Source organism: Erpetoichthys calabaricus, chromosome 1 (genome assembly GCF_900747795.2).
Source record: "Erpetoichthys calabaricus chromosome 1, fErpCal1.3, whole genome shotgun sequence".
Classification (NCBI taxonomy): domain Eukaryota; kingdom Metazoa; phylum Chordata; class Cladistia; order Polypteriformes; family Polypteridae; genus Erpetoichthys; species Erpetoichthys calabaricus.
The window spans coordinates 61,242,591-61,258,601 of record NC_041394.2 but is presented as its reverse complement, the minus strand read 5'-3'; positions in this window follow the sequence as shown (position 1 = coordinate 61,258,601).

Here is a 16,011-nt window from a genome sequence, read left to right as displayed (position 1 = left end):
AAGAATTCAAAAACATTAGCGTGATACACATGGACAGCAGTTTAGAGTTAATAAAAGTAGTAAAATTCGAAAGTCTCAAACAAATGATAGTAACAATCGCATTAGCGCAAACAAACGGAAATTATTACTCGGTGAAATAACGGAACAGCGAATAGAAATCGAATATATCGCTCAAAATTAAACTTTATGTCGGAGACATGTAGATCATCTAATTCGTTTTTGTCCATCAGGGAAAAGTAGAGTTTCTTCCTAATGAAGAGGCCTATCCATGAGAATTAAAAGATTTGTTCTTTGGTGAAAGTGAAATCTACATATGCGAGTGGCAGAGACGTGAACTGGCTGGCGTGAGAAGTGAGCAGGTGGCGAAGCCCCCTAGTACAAAAAAAACAAAAAAAAAAACCATCAAACCCATATACAACTCAAAATGGACTATTCAAATTGCCTTCTAGAAGCTTTATAGCTGAATAACACAAACTCAAAGCTGTAATCTGTCATTAATCCTGGCTGAAGAGACCTCCATATCAGACATATTATAAACCACCTTGTACCGGTGCATAAGAGTTAATGGTGCACTCCATAATGTCTGGGAAAAAGACATATTTTCCTTGATATACCACTCTGCTCCACAGTTTTAAAATTACAAATCAAGCAATTCAGACGTGAATAAGTCTAGAATAAGTGTAGACTTTCATTTAACTGGATTTGCATACATTTTGGTCACACCATATAGAAATTACAACACTTTAGTTACATGCCCCCCTCCCCCCACCATTTCAGAGCACCATAAGGTCTGGGACATAGCAATGGCAGGTATATTAAAGCAGATATACTTTATCCTTCATTGCATATCAAGTCAAGTCAAGTTGAGGAGCATGCACTAGTAACAGCATGTTACCACATCCACTACATGACGAAACAGCTCAGGATCCTAGTTTGCAGCCCCCCAGGCAGACACACGGTCCAGTCCCACCTTCCAGAAATGACCCTGTATCTGCTGCAGCCAGGTGTTATGTGGGCGACCCCTTGGCCTGGTCCAGCCACTCGGGTCCCCAACAATGAGGATCTTACGAGCCGGATCACCCTCGGGGAAACACGCCGCATGGCCGTAGTGCTGTAACTGATGCTCCCTCACAATACAACAACAACAACATTTATTTATATAGCACATTTTCATACAAAAAGTAGCTCAAAGTGCTTTACATAATGAAGAGAAGAAAAATAAAAGACAAAATAAGAAATTAAAATAAGACAACATTAATTAACATAGAAAGGAGTAAGGTCCGATGGCCAGGGTGGACAGAAAAAACAAAAAAAAACTCCATAAGGCTGGAGAAAAAAATAAAATCTGTAGGGGTTCCAGGCCACGAGACCGCCCAGTCCCCTTTGGGCATTCTACCTAACATAAATGAAAAAGTCCTCTTTGTAGTTCGGGTTTTTCACGGAGTCACTTGATGCTGATGGTCATACAGACTTCTGGCTTTTAATCCATCCATCATTGTTGGAACATCATGGTGCTTTGGGTAGATGGTGGTGGCGCACGCCACCACCAACAGGACACCGGAAAAGGAAACAGAAGAGAGAGTAGGGGTTAGTACAGATTTTGAATGAATAGTTATTATAATGAATTAGATATACAGAGTATCAGGATTAAATTACAGTGAAGTTATGAGAAGGCCATGTTAAAATAATGTGTTTTCAGTAGTTTTTTAAAGTGCTCCACTGTATTAGCCTGGCGAATTCCTACTGGCAGGCTATTCCAGATTTTAGGTGCATAACAGCAGAAGGCCGCCTCACCACTTCTTTTAAGTTTTGCTCTTGGAATTCTAAGGAGACACTCAGTTGAGGATCTGAGGTTACGATTTGGAATATAAGGTGTCAGACATTCCGATATATAAGCCGGGGCGAGATTATTTAAAACTTTATAAACCATAAGCAGAATTTTAAAGTCAATTCTGAATGACACAGGTAACCAGTGTAGTGACATCAAAACTGGAGAAATGTGTTCGGATTTTCTTTTCCTGGTAAGGATTCTAGCAGCTGCATTCTGCACTAGTTGCAAACGATTGATGTCTTTTTTGGGTAGTCCTGAGAGGAGTGCGTTACAGTAATCTAGCCGACTGAAAACAAACGCATGAACTAATTTCTCTGCATCTTTCGATGATATAAGAGGTCTAACTTTTGCTATGTTTCTTAGGTGAAAAAATGCTGTCCTAGTGATCTGATTAATATGCGATTTAAAATTCAGATTACAATCAACGGTTACCCCTAAGCTTTTTACCTCCGATTTGACTTTTAATCCTAATGCATCCAGTTTATTTCTAATAGCCTCATTGTATCCATTATTGCCAATCACTAAGATTTCGGTTTTTTCTTTATTTAATTTGAGAAAGTTACTATTCATCCATTCTGAGATACAAGTTAGACATTGTGTTAGCGAATCAAGAGATTCGGGGTCATCAGGTGCTATTGATAAATACAGCTGTGTGTCATCAGCATAGCTGTGGTAGCTCACGTTGTGCCCTGAGATAATCTGACCTAATGGAAGCATGTAGATTGAGAAGAGCAGTGGACCCAGGATAGAGCCTTGTGGAACACCATATAGAATATCATGTGTCTTTGAGTTATAATTACCACAACTAACAAAGAATTTTCTCCCTGCCAGGTAGGATTCAAACCAATTTAAGACACTGCCAGAGAGGCCCACCCATTGACTAAGGTGATTCTTAAGAATATTATGATCAATGGTGTCAAATGCGGCACTCAGATCTAAGAGGATGAGAACAGATAAATGGCCTCTGTCTGCATTTACCCGCAAGTCATTTACTACTTTAATGAGTGCAGTTTCTGTGCTGTGATTTGTTCTAAAACCTGACTGAAATTTATCAAGAATAGCATGTTTATTGAGGTAATGCAGGTAATGTGCCTCATTCGGGACTCCATGAGCAATGGTACCCAAGGATTTTCCAGAGAGACATAGTACCAAAGAAGTCCAGTCTTTGTCTCAGGTCACTGGATAGTGTCCATGTCTCGCAACCATATAGCAAGACAGGAAGCACCAAGACTCTAAAGACTTGGACCTTTGTCCTTTTGCATAGATATCGGGAGCGCCACACACTTCTTTCCAGCAACCTCACTTCTCCCAATCCGTCTACTGACTTCATAAGAAGAGTCACCAGAGACATGAATGTCACTGACAAGGTAAGTAAACCTCTCAACAAGGTCAACACTCTCTCCGCAAACAGACACACTGCTGATGGCTGTGCCCAAGAGGTCATTAAAGACCTGGATCTTGATTGTTATCCAGGACACTCGCAAGCCCAGACACTCAGACTCCTCACTCAGTTTCTTGAGCGCCCCAATCAGAGCCTCCATTGACTCCGTGAAGATCACAGCATCGTCAGCAAAGTCAAGATCCGTGAATCTTTCTTCACCAACAGATGCCCCACAGCCGCTGAACCCCCAATCCATACAAGCATTGAACAGAGTAGGAGCAAGAACACACCCCTGACAAACCCCAGAATCAATCTTGAAAAACGCAGAGGTCCTGCCTCCACTCTGCACAGCACTCACAGTACCAGTGTACATGCTGGCCATGGTATCCAGCAACTTCGAGGGGATTCTGCAAATCCTCAGGATGTCCCACAGGGCAGCTCGATCAACTGAGTTGAACACTTTACTAATATCGACAAAGGCTGCAAAGAAACTCTGCAGATATTCGTGTTTGCGCTCCATGAGAAAACTTCAATGCCAGGATGCGGTCAATGGTAGACTTCTTAGGCTTAAAACCAGACTGTTCCGGTCACTGGTGGGTGAGCAAGTGATCACGGATCCTATTGAGGACGACCCTAGCAAGGACCTTACCCGGCACCGAGAGCAGTGTTACCCCCCGTAGTTGCTGCAATCCAGGCGATCACCTTTCCCTTTCCAGATAGGGACGACAAGTCCTCTTTTCCAGTCAGTTGGGATGATGCCAGTCTCCCAAATGGAAGCAAAGATTGCCTGCAATGCCAGGAGGATAGCCTTACCACCAGCCTGGAGAAGTTCACCCCAGATACGACAGATACCTGCTGCCTTTCCTCCCCTCAGCTGGTTCACCACCTGTGCAATTTCAGTGAGATTGGGTGGTTCACAACTAATTGGAGGATCAACCTCAAGAACCGTGAACCCAGAGATATCCAACGTCCCAGCTGGAGGATCAGCTTTGAGCAACTGCTCAAAGTAGCCAGCCCAGCGGGTCACAACTGCAGTGTCATCCGTAAGGACCGTTCCATCAGCCGCCCTGACTGCGATGCTCCGAGGAACAGATTCAGATGTGCGTAATGCTTCGATTCCTCGATAAGCAGGACGTGGGTCGCTAGACCACAAATGGTGGGTCACTTGCTCACAGATTCTTCTAACAAATGCCTCTTCATCTGCCCTCGGAGCCATCCCTCTCAGTTCCCCTCTCAATGATATCCAGGGTGCCCTTCAAGATGAAACACCTCCTTCTGGGAACACCGGTAACACCAACACAACCCTCAGCAACCTTCAGTGTCTTGTCACGGTCTCATGACAAGACCTTCGTTCCATATCCCTTGCATGAAGTGATTGCTTAAAGTCTGCGATCCATAGACATCAGCAGGTGCCATGTAACTTGTCTGGTGACGCTCTGCCAAGCCTCTAATGCCACGATCTTCCGCTACTGCTTGTTTCGGGGGCTTGCCCCCTTAAGTTTTCTCTTCAGCATATGGAAGGCATGCTCAATTGAATTTAAACTGGGTGACTGGCTTGGCCATCAGTGGCGTAGCTAGGGGTGGGCCGCCCTGGGCAGCACATTTTTGGGGGTGGCATTATTGGCCAAAAGGCTCAGTACAATTCATGTGTAAGCAGCAGGGATTGGAAAAAAATAACTCATGGATGAAAAAAGTAAAATTCTCTAATTTTTAATCCACAAATGCTTCAAAAATAATTTTCAAACTGTCCTTCTGTGACGGCTTCAGAAACAACAGTTGAAATTTATGGGGCAATAACAAAAATAAACATAAACATTACACCAATAATAATTTCTAGGAAGATAAACAACTAATTTCTAATTTTGGGGGAGGGGGATAACTCATTCACTACAGCTTTATGACTGGCAAAAATTAAGAAATAAAAAATGAAAGAAAAATGAATGAAATGAAAATAACAATCTCTTTAAATTGTATATCTGGTTAACCAAACCTGGGGGTGGGTGAGCTAAGCGAGCAGGGGTCGGAGCCCCCTAGTTAAACTAATAATTAGAACATGGCTTATCAGTGCGTCCATACTATATTCTTGTCTAGTCCATGCTTATAAATAATTATATGTGAAAAATTATTGATGTTTTTCTATATATGAATAATCTATGCAAAATTTAGATAGATATATAGATAGATACTTTATTAATCCCAATGGGAAATTCACATTCTCCAGCAGCAGCATACTGATACAATAAATAATATTAAAGAATGATAATATTCTTATTTATTTATGTTAATTTTTCTCTATACTTCATTTTAATTTTCTGTTTAAATAGGTTAACATATTCAGATATGTTGGAGGACGGCAAATTGAAGCACCGCCCTGCCCTGAGTGGCACAAACTCTAGCTACGCCACTGTTGGCCATTCAAGAATATTACATTTTTTACTCTTGTGTTGACTCAGCAGTATGTTTGGATCAGTACCTTGCTGTATGATGAAGTATTGTTCATTGACTTTGGAGGCATTTACTGGAACCTGAGCAGATAAGATGTTTCTATACACCTCAGAATTCATTGCGCCACTGCTGTCAGCAGTCCTATCATCAATGAAGAGAAGTGTGCCAGTACCTCTGGCAGCCATACATGTCCAAGCCAACCCCCGCCACCATGTTTAACAGATGAGGTGGTCTGCTTTGGATCTCAAGCAGTTCTTTTTCATCTCCACACATTGCTCTTGCCGTCACTCTAATACAGATTTATCTTTGCCTTGTCTGTCCACAACAGCTTTTTCCAGAATTCTGCAGGCTGTTTTAAGTACTTTTTTGCAATCTGTAATCTGGTCATCCTGTTTTTGCAGTTAACTGGTGGTTTGCATCTTGCAGTTGTGATGGACGCCCAAAGAATGGAAGGATGTGAGAAGGCAGCTACTTTGAGACACTGCCTCCCCCAAGACACTGGATGCTGACTTTCCTGCAGCATAGCGGTGTCCCGGATTCCTGCAGGGCACCACCAGATATGGAGTTCAGCTTCACAGCCCTGCTGGGTACCATGGGTGCCACCAGGAGTCCCTGCAGGGGGACTGGGGAGTTTCTACTTTCTGCATAGCCTGGAAGTACACCAAAGTCACAGGGATGGAAGCCATGAAGTACTTCTGGACTGAAAAAAATGCAAGTTCTTCATCTGTAAATTCTTCATCTTCGTCCATGTGACTTGTCAGCACTTCTGGGTCAAGGACTATATAAAGGACTGCAATAAACCCAGAAAGTGAGCCAGAGTCGGGCAGTAATAGACAATGCTTGCTGGGAGGTGTGGAAGAGAAATAGAGAGAGAGAGATTTGAGATTATTGTGTATTGTGTTCAAATTACTTGCCTGTTTATTTGTGGCTGTGGTGCTTGAAGGGCACTATTTAAAGAAGAAAATAATTAAAAGAAAGTTTGTGTTTTTACCTCGTGTTGTCAGTGTCTGTGTGTTGGGTTTGAAGGGGCAACAGCGACCCCTAGCATCCATTCATTTACACAGTGCAGCCTTGTATTTCTGTTCATGAAGTCTTCTACTGATAGTAATCTCTGATGTATGCATATCTGCCTCCTGAAGACTGTCTCGGACCTGTCAGACAGGCGTTTGGGCCTTCTTCTTTTGCCGTAGTTAGGATTCTTCAGTCTTCAGCAGGTCTTTCTTGGCCTACCAGTCCCTTTGCAATCGCTGAGCTCACCAGTGTGTTCTTTCTTCTTAATGATATTCCAGACAGTTGAGTTAGGTAATCCTAAGGTTTTACTGATGTCTAGAATTTTTGACTTTCATTGGCACAGCTCTTCTCCTCATTTTGAGCAATGGCAACTACAGACTTGAAAGGGTTGAAGCAAGCCTATGTGTCTTATGGATGCACTAATGAAGCAATGAAACACACCGGAGTAATCACAAACACTAGTGATGCTAACCCTAAACATTATGGTGCTCTGAAATGGGAGTATCTGTGTAGAAAAAATGTTGTAATTTCTACATGGTGTGACTGAAATGTATGCAAATACACATAAATTAAAGAATGCAATTTGCAATTTAATCATGACTGAATTGTTCGATTTTAGGTAAATCAAGGAAAAAACTTATTGTGAAGGACACTGCTGCTGTTCTGTGGATTTCCATCATGAGACCGCTACCCAGCAATATTTTCTGGTGGAGACTGAGAGATAACATAGACGTACCTAATATCATAAAATTATGTGAAGTGCAAAGCAAACTAAAAAGACTTTATGACAGATCAGATAAAACATTGATTTAAGAGATAGCAGCACTCAAAGCTGTGCAAAGGAGAGCAACCAGGTGTGTCCCAGAACTTAAGGACAAGTCGTAAACTGACTGACTCAGAGAATTAAACCTTGTGATAAGAAAGAGTCTTCAGACATCATAAATGTTTGGGGTAGCCACCCGTATATTATTTACCAGCTGCAAAAAGTTTTGAAATAGTTGAACAGAGATGTTCACAAGACTGAGTCCAAAACAGAACTGCATGTTTCGAGGTACAATGGTGGTTTTAAGGGCTGGGGAAGAAAATGATGTAATCTAGGCCGGAACCGGAAGTGACGTCATCAGAGGCGCCAGAGCTGGAAGTGACATCATCAGAGGTGCCAGAGCCGGAGGCGACGTCATCAGAGGTGCCAAAACCTGGTGAGATTTCCCAGGAATGGTCTGCAAGAAACTCAGAGAGACAGTCAGCACACTCTGCCACCCTCTGGTCTGGTGTAGTATCACAGTTCCTCAGGCCCTTTAGCTGTCTCCTAAACGCACCTGTGTGACAACCTGTTTAGTCTCAAGTAGAGGAGACTGTGTGGGAACAGTCCCAAAGCAGTGCCGGATTAACCAATAGGCACATGTAGCATATGCTATGGGCCCCGCAATTTCGGGGGCCCCCAAATGGTGGACCCAATATTTAATGAAAAAGTGTAGCATTGAAAAACTGGTCTTTAAAAATATTATCTTTACGTTTTTAAACTGTAAATTTCTTACACAACAAAACTTTAGGGGCCCAACACATAAAATTCACATAAATATTATAAGATTCTTATTATAACCGAGAGTAAAATAATTATTTAGTCCGGTTTGAACTGTTCAGAATCTAAACTTCAGATGATGCAGACCAAAAGGGCCCCCAAATTTGAAATGTGCTACGGGCCCCCAAAGCTCTTAATCCGGCCCTGTCCCAAAGGCATCAATTAAAGTTGATCCATCCAAATTCTAAATGGCTAATCACATACGTGAGGACACCAGTGGAAATTAATGGGAAGTGCAATTAAGACTGAAGCCAGGAAGTACTTCTGTATTCAGAGAGCTTTTGGAATTTGGAGCAAACTTGGAACAGAAAACTTTTAAGAATTATTCAGATGAAACACTGGGACATGTTAGCTATTAGCTAAACAAATGAGCTTGGTGGACTGATTTGTTCTCTTCTCATTTATCAAATATCTTATGTTCATTCAAAAGTAAACAATTCGAGGGCAACACACACACATTGGCACAATGGGTCTGAAGAATCTTCATTACAAATCATTTCCATGGTGTATGGTACCTGCATAACCAATGACACTGTATGAATTGATAATTAAGATATTTTCATCATAGCCTGACATTATTGCATACTAGCTGTGTAAGCCCATGCTGTAAAAATCCCAGGCTCCTATAAACTATTGAAATCGTCAGAAAAAAAATGGAAACACAGAGTCGGTGGTTTCGTTTTGCGGACGTACTCACCCCCCTTTGTCTATCAACGGCTCTGAGGTTTCGATTTGCTGATGTGCTCACTTCACTTGTGTATTAAGCGGCTAAGCGAGTTTGTGTTTCGTCGGCGGTTTCACTTTGGCGACGGCGTCGTTTTCTTTCAGCTTCATGCTGTAGCCTCATATTTCTTTCTTCTGTTTAAGTTGGGGCTGTCGTGCCAGCTTTTTGAGCTTCATGCTGTACCCTTGAACTTCCGGACCAGACAGATACACACACTTCCACGCGTAGATGTTTATATATAAGATAATAGGGGTGCTTATCTTTTTTTCAGGTCCAAGGAAAGATGACCAGATTTGAGACATGCTGAAATCCTTGCACTGGGGATCACAAAACAAAAAATATAACAAGGTAACAAGGAAACTGTCCATTCCCCATGTGACAAAGAAGAACACAAAAACACAGTTCTACATGGAGTCTGCATGTTCTCCCTGTGTATTTACTGTATGAATTGATTGAGTAAATTCACTGACTCTGATGCCAATCAACAACATTGTGCTCTTTACTTTTATTACCATTTCTTCAGCAAGGGGGGAAAGAGCAGCTAGCACTACTAACGACAAGTTCATATATGCATGTAAGCATGAAAATTCCTGTTTATAATTGAACACCCCTCGTAGTTCCAAGAATCTGAGGTAAAAATCATTATTTCTTGTTCCTTTTCATTATCACAAGGATGCCTCATAGACGAAGAACACATGTTGACTTAAATCACTTAAACACTTTGCAGCTTCAAAGTGGACATATTTAGATAGATAGATAGATAGATAGATAGATAGATAGATAGATAGATAGATAGATAGATAGATAGATAGATAGATAGATAGATAGATAGATAGATAGATAGATAGATAGATAAGTTTATTAATCCCAAGGGGAAATTCACATACTCCAGCAGCAGCATACTGATAGAAAAAAAAAAAAAAACAATATACAGTATTTGTTATGTTTTAAGGCTTTTTCATTTACCTGTAGAACAATGACACCTTTTCCACCCTTAGAACACAGGAAGAGACTTGAGGGGAACCATGATGTCACTTCTGCCCTAACACTGACAGTCCTGCACCTTCTGCTCCAAGTGCTATTTAATCCCAATGGAGGACAGCATCCAAGAGTGTCCATTCAGAGCCCTTGGGAGTGTTTTCTCCAAGCTGACGAAGTGAGTGCCAAGACCTGAGGGTCTTATTTCTTTATTTGTATTTCTCCCTCCTTTATTTATGTTTTTTTGGCATTAAACAGGGCTCAGCTACAGACCCCAAACCCTAAAATGATTCTGTTTTTAAAACACTCGCCCCCTACGTGCCAGCTACTTCACATCTCTGCTGCTCGCGTATGTGGATTTCACTTTCACCAAACAACAAATAATTTATTCCTCACGGATATGCCTTTTCATTGGGAAGAAACACTACTTTTCCCTGATGGCAACATGAATTAGACAATCTACAAGTTTCCAACATAAAGTTTAAATCCGAGCAATATATTCGATCTCTTTTCGCTGTTCCGTTATTTCACCGAGTAATAATTTCCGTTTGTTTGCGCTAATGCGATCGTTACTATCATTTGTTTGAGACTTTCGAATTTTCGTTCTTCCATTATCTCTAACCTGCTCTGCATGTGTATTGCGCCAATGTTTTTGAATTCTTTACGACATTCTACTTTGTCATCTACTCTTTGTCTTTTATTTCCAGCCCTCGGTGTGGTTAAACCTCTTGGCACAAAGTCTTGTCTTGCGGGACATGAAAGTGTCTCTCTGAAAAAGTCACGTCTTGTCCCATTATTTTTTTATTATAATAGAGAGATATCTCAATTATAAAGAGTACAGTTGTCATGTAGTGTAGCACAGGAAATTCTGGAACTCCCTAATTTATTAGGCAGTTGGTTAATTTTAGATTGGAATTGGGTGTTACTATGTTAATGAAAATTCATTACAACAAAGAACCTAATGGAGTCTAGAGTCCTGTTAATTTAATAAAGTCGAGATTACATGGCAGAACTAGAGCATATAATGTTTTATTGCTATGAAAGCTTATTTAATCTCTAGTTGAGGTACCCAGCATTACCTGGATGATAAAATAGAAAGTTGTAAAGATAAAAAGTAATTACAAATGATATTGTTGGAAAATGGATGGATGGATTTTAACAGGTTTTCATATTCTTAAAATTGTCTTATTAATTATATAACTTTTTTCAGTATTGGAAAGCCTCTTGTGTACAATTTCCTTGTTTTTTTTTCTTCAAATGCAAGTAAACACAAATGGTAATAAATAACTCTGGTGACAATATGCCCCTACCTGACAAAAACAGAGAAGGTAATTTTAAAAATGCTTCACTTTAGAACACATTTTCAAATGTCAAAATAATATATACCATGATTGTGAAGAAATAACTTCCATCCATCCATTTTCCAACCCACTGAATCCAAACACAGGGTCACGGGGGTCTGCTGGAGCCAATCCCAGCCAACACAGGGCACAAGGCAGGAACCAATCCTGGGCAGGGTGCCAACCCACCGCAGGAAATAACTTCCACCTGAAAAATATTATATTTTACACATTTCAATAAGGTAAATGATGCCTATAAAAAGATAACAAAACGTCAGTTGCTGGTGATGGTTGGGGGAGACCACCTTAGCCTTTTGCCTTTTTTCACCGAATTGCGAGTAGCGGCTAGATGGTCGTGTTAGAAGCACAATACACAAGGAAGAATTAAGACGGGTAAGAAATAACTCATTTAAAAGTGGGGCTTCATTTCCCTCCACTTCAAATAGGAGGAAACAATTTTTGAATTTGTTTATGAATTAATAGTAAATTAACACTTCGCCTCTTAATAGCTGAACAATTGTGAAGGTGCATCGTTAACAGCGTCCACTGTTTTGAACCTGAAATGCAATAATGTGCATGCAGCACTCTAATAAATTCTGTTCTTATTGCCTAAATTTGCAGTTTCAGATCCATCCATCCATTATCCAACCCGCTATATCCTAACTACAGGGTCACTCAAAAATGTCCAAACACAAATGCTCCTTGCTTATTAGTTTACGCTACAGATCAGCTATTTTACTTTACACTGACTATTTTTTATGTGCTACAAAAGCTATTGTGTTGCTGATAAATTTCTTCACAGCTTCCTGTGGAATGTCAGGGTCAAAGCGGACCGATTCAACTGCAAAAATATGTTAATCTTTACAGAAAACATTACAGAAATCCTTGTTTTTTCTAGCATTACCCTATTAAATGTTCACTTCACAGCTTGAGGAGGAAGCAGAGGCCGATGGAACTTGACCACAGCAGTCCCATGACCAGATAGTGGAAACAATATACAACTAATATTACAATGATATGACATAAGGCGTTAAAATATCAGTACATAAAATATACCAGATTGATTTTTATATTGGGGTTGAAGCAATCTCTAGCAAATGAATGTATAGGCTATTAGACATCAAACTATCCAGATGTGCACAGAATGCATATATGGCAGCAGATGACAAAGATATGCGCAATATTCATACATGTCACACATACGCATCAGAGGGTCACGCTCCGAGTTCTTCACAGTTGTGCGTTGTCACCCCAAGCGGAGAATGGGCTTTACCGCTAACTGCCTTGTCTTCTTTTTCCTTGACATTGCAGAGAAACCTGTTAGTGAGGTCAAATGACTTCCACCCCTTCCAGTCCGTGCACCATAAAAGTGAGACCACCCAGAAGAAGGCAGTAATTCTGGTTCAAGTGACCTAAGGAGAGGAGCTTCACAACCTGCTTACAAAATTCTTGTTTACTGCTTATGGTTTACAAAGCCTTGAATAATCTCGCTCCATCCTATATTTCAGAATGCCTCTCACCTTGCACTCCAAATCGTAACCTTAGATCTTCAAATGAGTGTCTGCTAAACTTAAAAGAAGTGGTGAGGCAGCCTTCTGCTGTTATGCACCTAAAATCTGGAATAGCTTACCAACAGAAATTTGCCAGGTTATTACAGTGGAGCATTTTAAAAACACATTACTTTAACATGGCTTTCTTGTAGCTTCATTTTAGTTTAATCTCGATATTCTGTATATGCATTTAATTATCATTATCATTCATGGTGGCTCTGAAATCCATACTAACCCCTACTTTCTCTGCTGTTCTTTTTCTGGTTTTCTGTGGTGGTGATCTGCGCCACCACCACCTGATCAAAGCACCGTGATGTTTCTACATTGATGGACTAAAGGCCAGAAGTTCACATGACCGTCATCATCAAGTTCTTCCATGTGAACCATGAATACCATGAGGACTGATTGAGGTCATTTATGTTAGGAAGAATGTCTATAGGGGGCTGGGTGGTCTCGTGGCCTCAGAACCCCTGCAGATTTTGTTTCTTTTTCCAGCCATCTGGAGTTTTTTTTGTTTTTTTTACTGTCCTCCCTGGCCATCGGTCCTTACTTTTATTCTATGTTAATTAATATTGCCTAATTTTATTTTTATATTTTGTCTTTTTTTCTCTTTCTTCATCCTATAAAGAACTTTGAGCTACATCACTTGTATGAAAATGTGCTATTTAAATAAATATTGTTGTTGTTGGCTGCCTGTAACACTTGGGTTCTTTTAGGCACTACTTTTGTTATATGGTTTTGAACACCATAGCTTGTTATTTTAGTTTATCTTTATAAGCAAATGGGGACAGCTGGGTTGTCACCCCAAAAAACTTACGTTGTACCAGCCTGTTATTCATTCAGATGACCACATACAGTATGATATTAAACACATCAGAGGATACAAGTAAACATGTTTAGCTCTCATTAAAAGAGAATGACTTAAAATGCATATTTACATAAGCAGAATTGAACTTTTTGCCATCCAACAAATAAGCCATACTATAAATCAAATCTCACTAGAACCCAAGCCTTGAATTGTAATATGGAAATTATGATGCTAATTAAGATGTAAAAATGATTATGCTACGTATGTATTGTCATGGAGACACAAGATGATGCCACTTGAAAATACCAACAGAGGCGACAGCCAGAGCTTTAAGCCTCAAGTGCGTTTCCAGTAAGAGATCATCATCAACTTTCCAGTGATTGAGGAAATCTGAATATTTTGTGGGAAGATATTCCAACTGTTGAATTCATCACATGATAAAGATTAGCACCCATATATAATGCATACATGTTTAACATAAAGAGAACTCTATGGTGGATAAATAAATAGTAAAAAAAATAAAGGAAAAATAGCTTGTTATAGTGTATAAGACTAATAACTCCAGTGCTTACCATAGGAAATATGAAAGCATGAGAGTAGCAGCTCAAAAGTGGAAAACTAAAATGTAACTGGAAGGAAATATTGCAGAATAGCCAAAAGACCACCCAAAGAGATTTTTCACTATTTTAGTAGTGAAAGAACAGTTAAGGAAAAGGTGAAGAGTATTAAAAACAGTAAGAACTTGCTAGAATATACAGATAGGGAAAGTGCAAATGCTTTGAGGTAACATTTTTCTGACATTTTACGTGTGAAGAAGCTGATAACCTTCCAAATGCGACAGAGACTGCCAAGAGGATACTTAGTGGTTTTGAAATTGTAGGTAAAAGTACTGCTTAGATTAAACAGACTGAAATCTAAAAAATACTCAGGACCAGATAAACATTTATCCTAAAGTGCCTAAGGAAGTTAGTGAGTACATATACAAACCCTTGGCAGGTATTTTTTGAAAATTTCTCAGCACTGGAGGCTAGTAAATAGCCTACTATCCTGTTATATAAAAAGAGTGATCAGGCAGGTCTGAGTCACTACATGCCAGTAAGCTTAAAGAGCATCACAGTTAAATTATAGAAGGAATGATTAAGGAGAAGATCGAGCAACACATGGCAAGAACAGAAATATTAGCAAATACTCACCATGGCTTCAGGTGAGGAAGGGTTTGTTTTATTAGCATGTTGGAAATCTATGAGGCAGCAACAAAAGAATATAAGAAAGAGAGGTCCGCATGATTATATTTATTTTGATTTTTTAGAAGGCTTTTGTTAAGGTTCTACACAAAATGGGAACTCAAGGCGTGGTGCATAGGTGGGTAGAAAATTGGCCCAAAAACAGGTGTACAGAATTAGGTACTCTTAAAAGCAGTGGCCCTCTGGGGTCAGTACCTAGACCGCTGTTCTTTTCTAGACAAGAATATAATCAATCAGCTGGTTAAGTCTGCAGATGATAAAAAAAAACAAGTGGATATGCAGGTAATGCAGAATCAACAAAGTTGTTACAGAAGGACATGGACTGCATATACTGTAGGCTTGGGCAGATTTGCTGCAGAAAAAAACTTAGGTTAGGTCAGGGAGCATGCACTGGTACAGTGCATTACTGCGCCTACCTATGACGAAACAGCTCGGGATCCCGGTTAGCAACCCTCAGGCAGACATGCAGTCCAGTCCTACCCCCTGGAAATGACCATCTATCTGCCCCAGCCAGGTGTTACGTGGGCATCCATTTGTCCTGGTCCAGCCACTCAGGTCCTCGACATTGAGGATCCTGAGAGCTAGATCACCCTCGAGGAATCACGCCACATGGCCATAGTATCTATCAATCTAGTTCCATAACTGACACTCCCTCACAATGCAAGCAATGTGCCTCATTTGGGACTCCGTGAGCAACCAGTCCTTCGACACAAAGTCAAACCAGCAGTACCCAAGGATTCTCCGAAGAGACACAATACCAAAGGAGTCCAGTCTTCATCTCAGGTCACTGAATACTTTCATATCTCACAAAATTGAATGAAAGTAAATGTATGGTATTACACATTAAAGTAAAAATGTTGGATTTATATACACAATGGGAGGTTTGAAATTTGGAAGGACCACGGAGTTATAGTGGAATCACCACTATCTAAATCAAGACAGTGTTCAAATGCAATCAAGAAGGATAACTGAATGTTATTTTACATAGCACGTTCTGTGGAGTACAAGTCAAAACGTAAGCTTTACATTGTGGTAGTGAGGCCTCACATGGAGTATGGTGTACAGTTTTGGTCTCCATCACTCCAAAGGACATAGCAGTGCTAGAGAAAGTCCAAAA